The 10,630-nt window shown below is 46.6% G+C and overlaps 1 pseudogene; it reads right to left on the bottom strand.

Annotated features, from left to right (window-relative positions):
* Positions 1 to 7,163: 7,163 nt before the first annotated feature.
* Positions 7,164 to 7,282, bottom strand: LOC146040340 (5S ribosomal RNA; annotated as a pseudogene).
* Positions 7,283 to 10,630: the final 3,348 nt, after the last annotated feature.

Here is a 10,630-nt window from a genome sequence, read left to right as displayed (position 1 = left end):
GGCAGTAAGATGCTGGAGCCATTGTAAGTGCATAGGGGATTACAGGTGCAAGCTGTGACCATAGGCGAATCTAGGGGGTGGTCCGGGGGTGCACAGGACCACCCATTAGCCCCCTGGGAACCGGAGATACAGACAGGCAAAGCTGGAACGTTTTCCCTATAGGATAACATGGGGCCTGCTAATTCAGACCCCCACCCAGTTCAACGGCTGCCAGTTCCCCCTTCGGCATCACTGAAGCTCGAGGTTGATCTCAGTCGAACCCAAATTGCTGAGCCTTTAATCTGATATCAGGCTGGATCATATGGGTTAATTGGTTCCAGGGATATTAAGGTTAAACCATTTTTTTTTTTTCATTTCTTAAATGTAATTTCATGACTGTTTATGTTCTTTGAGGGCAGATTTCTCTGGAACCAAATAGCCAGTGGCGTAGCTATAGCACCGCGGCCCCCACGGTCGCGCGGGGGGGGCGCTGTGCATATGGGGGCGCCGGGGGGGCTGCGGTGCTATAGTAATCCCCCCGCCCCCCATCCCCGCAGGCTTACCTGTCCGCACGTCCCGGCTCCCCTCCTGGCTTCAATCAATGCTACGGAGACGGACCACGATAAAATGGCCGCCCCATAAAGCAGACTGTTCTCTGAAACTGTCTGCGGTATGGGGGCGGTCATTTTATCATGGTCCGTCTGCATAGAATTAATTGAAGCCAGGAGGGGAGCCGGGACGCGCGGACAGGTAAGCATGCGGCAATGGGGGGAGGGGGTACGGGGGGCACGGGCAGCCGGGGGGGGGGCATGGGCGGATGGGCGGGGAGGGGGGGCGCCCCCCCCAATAACGGCGGGGGGGCGCCCCAAATAAAGCTACGCCACTGCAAACAGCCCAGTTTCACGGGACCAAAATCCCACGCGCAAAAGCCCCCCTGCTGTTATGTCTAGATCTGGGACCACCCATTACCATAATTCTAGATTCGCCTATGGCTGTGACCTGTCCCATACGGTAGTACGGGACTACCTGCGCTTGAGTCACCGATTCATAGTTGCCTACCCTCCTGCATTCTGCAGGAGTCTCCCTGAAATAGCAGCAATCTCCCTCTCTCCCTCATTAGTCGAACAATCTCCCTCATTTCACCTAGCCCACATTACTCTGTTACATTTTTGGGGAAAAAAGGAATGAGAGACAGATACATTTACATTGAATCATCAGCGCCATTTACCAGCACTTTACCAAGTATAGTAGCTCTTACTAACTGCTTTGGGGCTCATCTAGATTTGGATATAAGTCATTTTAAAATATTCCTCTGAGATGTCGCGGTACACACCCACGCTGCTAGGTGCCACATTCACAATCACTTTTCACACTCTCCATATATGGAACTAGACACGCCCTTTGGGCGGAGCATGACATGCCCCCTTTTTTGCTGTGCAAAATTCTACTACCAACTACAATCTCCCTGAATCTAGTTTTTAAAAGTAGGCAAGTATGCACCAATTCCCTGTTACCGACCACAAATGGTCCCTGACCATCAATCTTTTTTGGAATAAATCCTCATTATGACTGCCATTACCATCATGATACTTGCAGGGAGCCTCTAAATTGCTCCATAGCATACATCGACACTGCTGCCATCTCTGAATCTGCCCCTATAGGAGGTCCATGCTGTTCTCTGAATCATACATTTGCCCCTCCCTTGTGATCCTGCTTCCATTACCCACACACTATAGCCATTTCACACAATTATGCTGGTATCTATTACATTAGTAAAATATAGCTTTACAGTCTTTGCCTAGTGCTCTAGCCACCTCTGGCAGTTTTGCTGCTTTGTGTTTGCTCTGTGCACAAACCTGTGGTATAATTATCCCATTACTATGGGTTTGGCCCTCAGCTGCAGTTAATTTGTGTTTCTGGAGGCTTTTGTATTTCCAGCCATTCTGATTGGTCCATGCTCCCTATATCTTCCTGGTCTGCCTCTCTCCCAGAACTGGGTCATATCTCACAGTTGCAGTGTGTCCCGTAGATACTCAGCTCTTTACATTTGTCCTAGTTAGTTACCAGTCAGTCTCAGTATTCCAGTTCTGTCTCCTGTCAGTCCTCAGAATTCCTCCAGCTCTGTTTTCCATTCACACTCTATTGTGTTTCAGTCAGTTATACTGTCTGTTTTCCTGTATTGTATTCAGTATTGTCCCATTATTACCAGTGTGTTCCTTATTGTTTTCCTCTCCAGTTCTACTAGACCCAGTTTCTCCATTATTTTGCCTCCTGTGTTCTCTGCTCTACCCATCTCCATCAGCCTGTGTCCAGCTTTTATTGTCTGTCACTATTCATCATCTCACTCTTCCGCCTCTCAGCCACTGCCTCCTCTCTGTTGTTAATCTCCCTATACACTTTCTAGTTTCCACCTTGCATTTATAGTTGTTTTCCAGTCTCCTAGTAGGAACCTCCTTCCAGCTGGCATTGGTTCGGGCAGGGCCAGCAACAGAAATCGTGGGGCCCTGTACAATGATATTTCTGGGGCCCCCCACCTAATCCCAAATCCACACAACACTCTTCTTCATCAGCCTCATTTAACCTTTCGCTGCTCCAGATCCTGCTTTCAGGTGCGGACTTCTCTCATTGTCAGTCCTGCTGGTTTGGCTCCTGGCTGCTGCTTCCTGCTGGCTCCGGCTGCTGCGGGCCTGTCGCTTTCACAAAAGAATGCTGAGCACTATGAGCAGGCAGGGCAGGTCTTTTACAGAGTGCGGAACAGACGACCTGCGCATGCACAGTAAAAGTACAGGAGCCAGAGACTGAGGCCACAGCACCTGCGGGGGGTACAGCTGTGCGCCTGCGGCCCCAGGCCATGCACACACACAGAGTAGATGGCTCTGCGCACCGAGTGGTCGGGCGAACACAGTAGATGGCAATGGCAAACATTGAGTCAGTCAGACTCAGCCAAAAACAGATGGTGCACAGTCACAGCCAGACCCCAAAGGTCACTGACAGGCCAGCTAGTACAGTCAGTGGCCATGCTGGGGCATGGAAACTCTGGGGCCCTTCAGATCTCTGGGGCCCCTCACACTTGTCCCCCTTGACCCCCCCTGTCACCTGCCCTGGGTTCGGGTCACCTGCGGTTCAGCTTGTACTACCACCAGCGGCGTAAGTCCTGGCGGGATCCAGTACCGTCTCGCCTTAAGGGAAATGGCGGCTGTTATAAGCACAAAGACCTGCTGGTGTGTTCTACAAGTCTGAACTCTGGGTGATTGAGGATTATTGCTCTGAAGATCCTCCTTAGACAGAACCCTGCCCGGAAGAGGTCACTACCATCAAGTTTGGATCCACCAGTTATAACACCTAGTACCTGGAGTAGTATATAAACTCCTATAAAGGTTTCTTTAGGGTGAGGTCTGTGGTGTATATATTCCCATCAAGGTGTCCCTCGTTGAAAGTATAGAAATGAATGGATAAAAAAGAACCGTGAGATATACACTGGAAAAAAGGGGCCAATGACTAGGAGGATAGAGGGAACTAGTTAGGCGTACCAAACTCACTAGAAAGCATGTACTGATGTGTATGTAAAGGTATCTTTTTATCGGGATCACCAGGAGTGTAGTCTTCCAAATTTTATAGTTATGCGTACCGTACTTACGGGAGTGCTGCGGAATATGTGTGTACTGTATAAAAAAAACTTGTTAATAAATTAGATAAGATTGACATGAGTTTTGCCAGATAGTTTTTTATGGACTGCTGCACTAATTATGGGTCCACATGTTAAGGTGTCGACATTGACACCAAAAACACTTTTTGTGTCGGCCTTCTCCATTGCGACTTTTGTGTTAACCCTTTGTCAATGGCAACTATTACATGTCTCCCTTTGTAGTATCGACCTATTGAATGTCTACCTAGATACTGTGTATTCTTTGATCCACACCCGACATTACTGGGGTCACCGTCATGGTTTGCCTGGGACCGTACTGCTTTTTATACTATCAAGTTCCGCATGGTGGGCAAAAGCTTAAAGTCCCGATATTCTTCAGTGTCTGAATATAAATGTAACATCCATATTTTTGCTTTAACCCCTTGAGTGGTGGGTTTTGCTGGGGCAGGAGAAACCTACCAGGGCGGTTTTGTCCTGCCCCAGTAAAACCCACCAAAGAGCTGTGGGCCAAACCCGTCACTCCCCCTTGTCACTCCCCCGCCTCCTGTTGCTCTCCCTCCCCCTCATCTCTGCTCCATACGCCGGAGCTCCTGAGCCCTGCCGCTGCCCCAGTCGCCGATTATAACAGCTGCCATGCTCGGGGATGTTAGGGGCGTCTCGAGAGGTCTCGGCACCCAAAATCCCGAGTCCCCCCCAAGCCACACCGAACATCCCCAAGCCTGCCGCCTGCTTACTAGAACTAATGGTGGCGGGGGCAGAGGAGCTTTACGATCTACGTACGATCGCCAGAGCAGAAAGGTGAGGGGGAGCGATGGGAGGGGAGAAGAGAGCGGCCACTGGGGGGTGCCCAGACAGGTGATGCGCCAGTGGTGCACAGCTGCAAGCACCACTGGTGCACACCTTCATCTCAGTGGTATGCCCGGAAATTTTCCGGGGCAGCCCATTGCGGAGGCACAGCTGAGCCCGGAAAATTCCCAGCCATACCACTCAAGTGATTAAAAAAATAAATAAAATGAAGACTGACAGCAATGCTGTATTAGGTGTCAAGTAGATACAGCTTAAAATGACCATGAAATGGTAAAAAATTCCACAACCTAGCAACATTTTACAACAATGAGTAATTTGCAATGTAATAAATAACTCATTTTTGTATCATGCTCTTCTTTGCAATGAAGAACATTGTTATTCTTGGCCTGTGACCAGTAACAGGCAGTCATTGGCAGGGCTGTCACTAGGGAGGTACAGAGTGTGCCACCATACATAGCGCTGCAGAGCAGGGTATGCTGTTGACAGCACATGTTGTTTTCCAGCTTTAATAATTTTCACTTGTAACTTCCTCCTGCCTGGCATCTCCTTTCCCTACCCCTCCTACATATTAGAGATGTACACCGGCCACTTTTCGGGTTTTGGGTTTTAGGTTCTGATTACCTTGAGGTTTTGGGTTCTAATGGGTTTTGCCAAAACACCTCCTAAGTGTTTTGTGTTTGGATTTCTTGGGTTTTGGGTTCTGATTTTTTTGTTAAAAAAGCGTAAAAACTGCTAAAATCGCAGAATTTTTTTTTTTTTTGCTCCTACGCTATATTAACCTCAATAACATTCATTTCCACTCATTTACAGTCTATTCTGAACAGCTCACATCTTACAATATTGTTTTTAGGGCAAAAGGTTGCACCGAGGTAGCTGGATAACTATGATAAGCCACACAAGTGTGCGGCACAAACACTAGACTGATATGGCACACTTAGCATCCCCCCTAGTCTGATACGGCACACCTAGCATCACCCCTGGACTGATATGGCACGCTTAGCATCACCCCTGGACTAATACAGCACACTTGGCAGCACCCCATGAATTATACGGCAGACTTGGCTTACCCCAGGAATTATACGGCACAGATGGTGGCACCCCTGACCTGATACAGCACACATGGAATTATACGGCACAGATGGCGGCACCCCTGGACTGTTACGGCACACATGGCAGCAGGCATGGAATTATTTGGCAGACAAATTCCTGCAGTAAAAATAAAAATGTGTATTCTTTTAATTATAAAAAAGAGCAGCACACCTTACTTAGCAACACCCCATGAATTATACAGCACTCTTGGCTCACCCCTGGACTACAGCGCATTTAACAGCCCTTGCAGTAAAAAAAAAAAAAACACCTTAATTTTATTTTATTAAAAAAAAGGGCAGCTCCCCTGGTCTGATATGGGACACATGGAGCACCCCTGGAATTATACGGCACACATGCGGGCACCCCAGGACTGATACAGGACACATGGGGGCACCCCTGGACAAATACAGCACACATGTGGGCACCCCTGGATGGATACAGCACACATGTGGGCACCCCTGGACTGATAGTACTGGTAGCCAGTGGAAACAGCAGATTGGAATTATATACTGCAATAAATACTGGTAGCCAGTGGCAACAGACTGGAATTATATACTGCGATAAATACTGGTAGCCAGTGGAAACAGCAGACTGGATTTTTATATACTGTGATAAATAATACTGGTAGCCAGCGGCAACAGCAGACTGGAATTATATACTGCGATAAATACTGGTAGCCAGTGGAAACAGCAGACTGGATTTTTATATACTGTGATAAATAATACTGGTAGCCAGCGGCAACAGCAGACTGGAATTATATACTGCGATAAATACTGGTAGCCAGTGGAAACAGCAGACTGGATTTATATACTGTGATAGATAATACTGGTAGCCAGCGGCAACAGCAGACTGGAATTATATACTGCGATAAATACTGGTAGCCAGTGGCAACGGCAGACTAGAATTATATACTGCAATAAATAAAATACTGGTAGCCACTGCCAGTGGCAACAGCAAACTGGAATTATATACTGTGATAGGTACTGGTAGCCAGGGGCAACAGCACACTGGAATTATATACTGCAATACTGTAGGTACTGGTAGGCACTAGCCAGTGGCAACAGCAGAGAGCAGACTGCAGCAGACACTAGGCAGTGCAGGGCAGGCAGTGGCACTAGCAGCACAAGTGGACTATCACACTGTGACTGACTATACAGGAAATGAGGTAGCCTAGAAGAGGGCTGAAGAAGAACCAACAGGGTTTTTGGGGCACACTTGAAAAGATAAACAATTAGATGTATGTGTAAATGGAGATAACAATAAAACTTAACTTTTAATTGAAAGCTTAATTAATAAAAAGGTTCAAATAACAATATCTACACACCGATTATGTGATTATTAGGGGGTACCAGACGCGATGGACTCCCGCCACTATTAGTGGCAATATCAGACAGTAATAATTGATACAAGAGCGAAAATGTTTAGATAAGATTGTTTGCCTAGACCCGATTTTTATAAATAATATACGGTATCGGCAATCGGACAAGACACAGGTCACTGTGCACCACCATTAAATTATCCACCCCAGTGTCGGCAGAGATGGGTATGGACAGTTGGGGCAAGAGAGGAAAAGAGAAGGGAGGGTTTTAAGATAATTGTGGCTGCACCTCAACAGAGTTAACAGGCGTACTGCCCCAGTGGATGAATACAGCACTGGATATTCCCTATAGGTCCCCCATGTAGGTACTTATCCAGCCTATCACTGCTTAGCTTCTGTGTTCGGATGGATTACAGGCGGTCCAGTGAAGTATGGCTGTATGGCCCTTGCTGGTTACTTCCGGTGTCAATTCGAAGGGTGAGCCAAGGTGAGCTTCTGCTGTCCAAACCGTTCAGATCAGAGCAGGCCTGTTACTCAAATAGCATTGCAGGAGTGCTTGTGCTGGCTGGGTGGATGAGAGAGCCACGAAAAGATGGATAGCTTAGTGGTAGAAGGTGCTAACAAACGGGACCCTCATCTCTGCTGTCAAATATCATGCTAGCATCGAATAATTTGATGAGAGTCAGAGGATCATGCGATAGCTCCTCTAAACTGAAAGGGGAAAGATGAGGAATAGGTGCCCTTAGTGCTTGAAGACAATAGGTTTTATACACAAGCGGAGGTTAATTATGGAGAAAAATTTTTTGTAAATGTACCCACGGTCCCTAGATAGAAGGGAAATCGGTCCCTAGTGTCAGTGTATATGTTACAAAAGACACCAGAAGCACACCGGGGAATCCGGTTATTGATTGGGAGGATTAGGGCTGAGAATAATGGTTAATTCAGTCCTTACAATTCTGTAAAGTAATAGGTATACACATAACTTAATAGAAAGTGTGAGGTCTCCCAACAGACCATACAGATGTAATCAGACACTGATTAAATAGGTATTATGGGTGTCAAATGTCCAAATACTGAACATGAGTGGAGGGTTAGTGAGAATCACAAATGGGTATTGGCAAAATATTTAGCTGTCACCAAATATGCAGGGTTAATTACATGCACATATGTAATTTATAAATGTAACAATAGCAGTTCAGAGGCTAATATTCTGCTGAATAACCTATAGACACATATAGTGCACAAACAGGATAGTGATACAGATGGTGCTAGTCAAGATCACAAATAGGTATAGCACTTAGAGAAACTATATATATATGCTGTCACAAGGTATGCAGGGTTAACAGCACGCACATATGTACTGGAAAAATGCCACTGTAGCGGTTCAGAAGTGAATATTATGCTAGATAAACTAATAGACACATATAAAGTACAAGCATGATAATTATGAAGGTAGTGCTAGTTGAATCCACACTGACAATTGCAGTCTAACTAAAAAGGGGGGGTCCCACGTTTCACAATTTACCGATTTTACAATAGATATAGAGATAATAATGTAATTAGTAAATGCTGGTGAGACCAGGGTATGAGGGGGTTTACCCCCGTTACCTGCGCCGGCTACGGCCGGTGGGGAGGACAATGTTCACAAATGGGAAGTAAGTCCAAGGCAGGAGCGTGGATGGCTGCAGTGAGTGCAAGCCGTATGGTGCGCACTGAGGCGCCGTGCATATGATGACAGAGGGATAGCTGGAAGACAACTCCGTCTCAGTATGGAGTTGTTAGCCGGCACTGGTGGGGGCGGTGGGCGTGGCCACGTGCGTCCTAACACGTGTTTCGCGTAAGCTTGGTCACAGGGCAGTGGCACTAGCAGCACAAGTGGACTATCACACTGTGACTGACTATACAGGAGCAGACTCAGCAGAGGCAGGCCCCAGCACAAAGGAGAGACAAAACACAGCACCAGTCATCCTTGCAATGGTGATGTCTTGATCACTGAGCAGAGACACAGTACACAGCAGCACGGGCCCCAGCAGAGACCACACAGCAGCAGCAGCACACCCTTTCCTACCCTTCTCCGATATTGGATGCGGAATTTAAGGGTTCCGTGATCTCGCGAGAATCCGACGCCGGGCGATGACGTTTTGCCCGTGCGCCCGGATTCGAGTAAGGCGGGAAGCGCCGAGCGCTGCTCGTATCCGGGCCCGGATTGATGACGTCCATGCGGGCTCGGATCTGTGGAATCCGAGCCCGCACATCTCTACTACATATACAACATTCATGAACATAACTTGAAAGCTTTTTGTTATATAGGGCCAGGGCTATTTTTCAGCAGGCTCCAGCAGGAACTGAGGCCCTAATTCTAGTTCACTCTTTCGGACAAAATATTTCTTAGATGGACAAAACCATGTGCACTGCAGGTGAGGCAGGTGTTAAACCCCACCCAAATCTAATTATCTCTGCACAAGTAACACCTGCCTCACCTGCAGTGCACATGGTTTTGTCCATCTAAGAAATATTTTGTCAGAAAGAGTGAACTAGAATAAGGGCCTCAGTTCCTGCTGGAGCCTGCTGAAAAATAGCCCTGTATAGGGCCAAATGTATTAAGACTTAAGTGATAAAGTGGAAAGTGATAAAGAGTGATAAAGGAAAAGCCAATTAGCTCCTAACTGTAATTTTCAACCCCAATCTGTAACATTGTAGTTAGGGGCTAATTGGATGGTCCTTTATCACTTTTTTTTACCCTCCTCTTTATCACTTCTTAAGGCTTAATACATTTATCCCTCAGTCGCATTGGGACAGATGTATGAAGCCTGGTGAAATGATAAAGAGGAAGGTAATAATTCAACAGCCAGTCAGCTCCTAACTGTGATTTTTCAAACTCAGCCTGTAACTTGTTAGGAGCTGATTGGTGCGTTATAACCTTCTGGTTCATCACCACTTTACCACTTCACCAGGCTTATTACATCTGCTTTACTGTCCTTTATTACATTTCAAGATGCTATGATACCTGGGATTCAAACCCATCACCTGTGGCATTGCAGTCAGACACTATTTATCAGCTATCTGCCAGAGCATCAAAGGTAAGATAATTCAATTTAAATCTCACCTTGTACTTCATTTAAAAAAAAAAGTAGCTTCATATAGGACCTTATTCAGCTTGGGTTGTAGCTTTCGAATTTTTGCAAAAATACAACCCATGTCGGCAGACTGCTGGGGCTGCCCAGCACAAGGCAAGGCCGCCCCACATGTTGGGTCCCACCCAGTGATGAGCCTGCACAATTTTGCGGGCACATCACCGGCTGTCCCTGGCAATTGGTAATGTATTTGATATGTCACAAACTTTCAGTTTGTGAGCTGAATTGAGATATTGTGTAATGTAATGTAATACCCCTTTCACACTGCAGCTCTTAACTGGTATATAGCCTTTTAAAACGGTTAGAGCTGCTGTATGAAAGCACCAGTCTGCATTTACCGGTTAAAAATAACCGGTATTTGCAAACGGATAAAAAGCAGAGTCCTACACGATTCAGAGCCGTTTTTTATGCAGTGTGAACATCTCTGAACCGGTATATAGGACTCAGGCAGTAGCTATGGGAGCGCAGTGCATATGTAATGAGCCACTAATTACATATGTACATATGTAATGAGCGGCTCATTCATATGCACTGCGCTTATTACATATATGTATATGTAATGAGCGGCTCATTACATATGCACTATGCAGTGACGTGCGGTGAGGTTCATGGTTGGTGAGGCACTCGCTTGGTGGAGCCACCGCCAAAAGACTCTGT

This window comes from Crinia signifera, chromosome 1, assembly GCF_055691185.1.
Source record: "Crinia signifera chromosome 1, ASM5569118v1, whole genome shotgun sequence".
NCBI classification, from domain to species: domain Eukaryota; kingdom Metazoa; phylum Chordata; class Amphibia; order Anura; family Myobatrachidae; genus Crinia; species Crinia signifera.
This window is presented reverse-complemented; position numbering and strand designations above follow the sequence as displayed.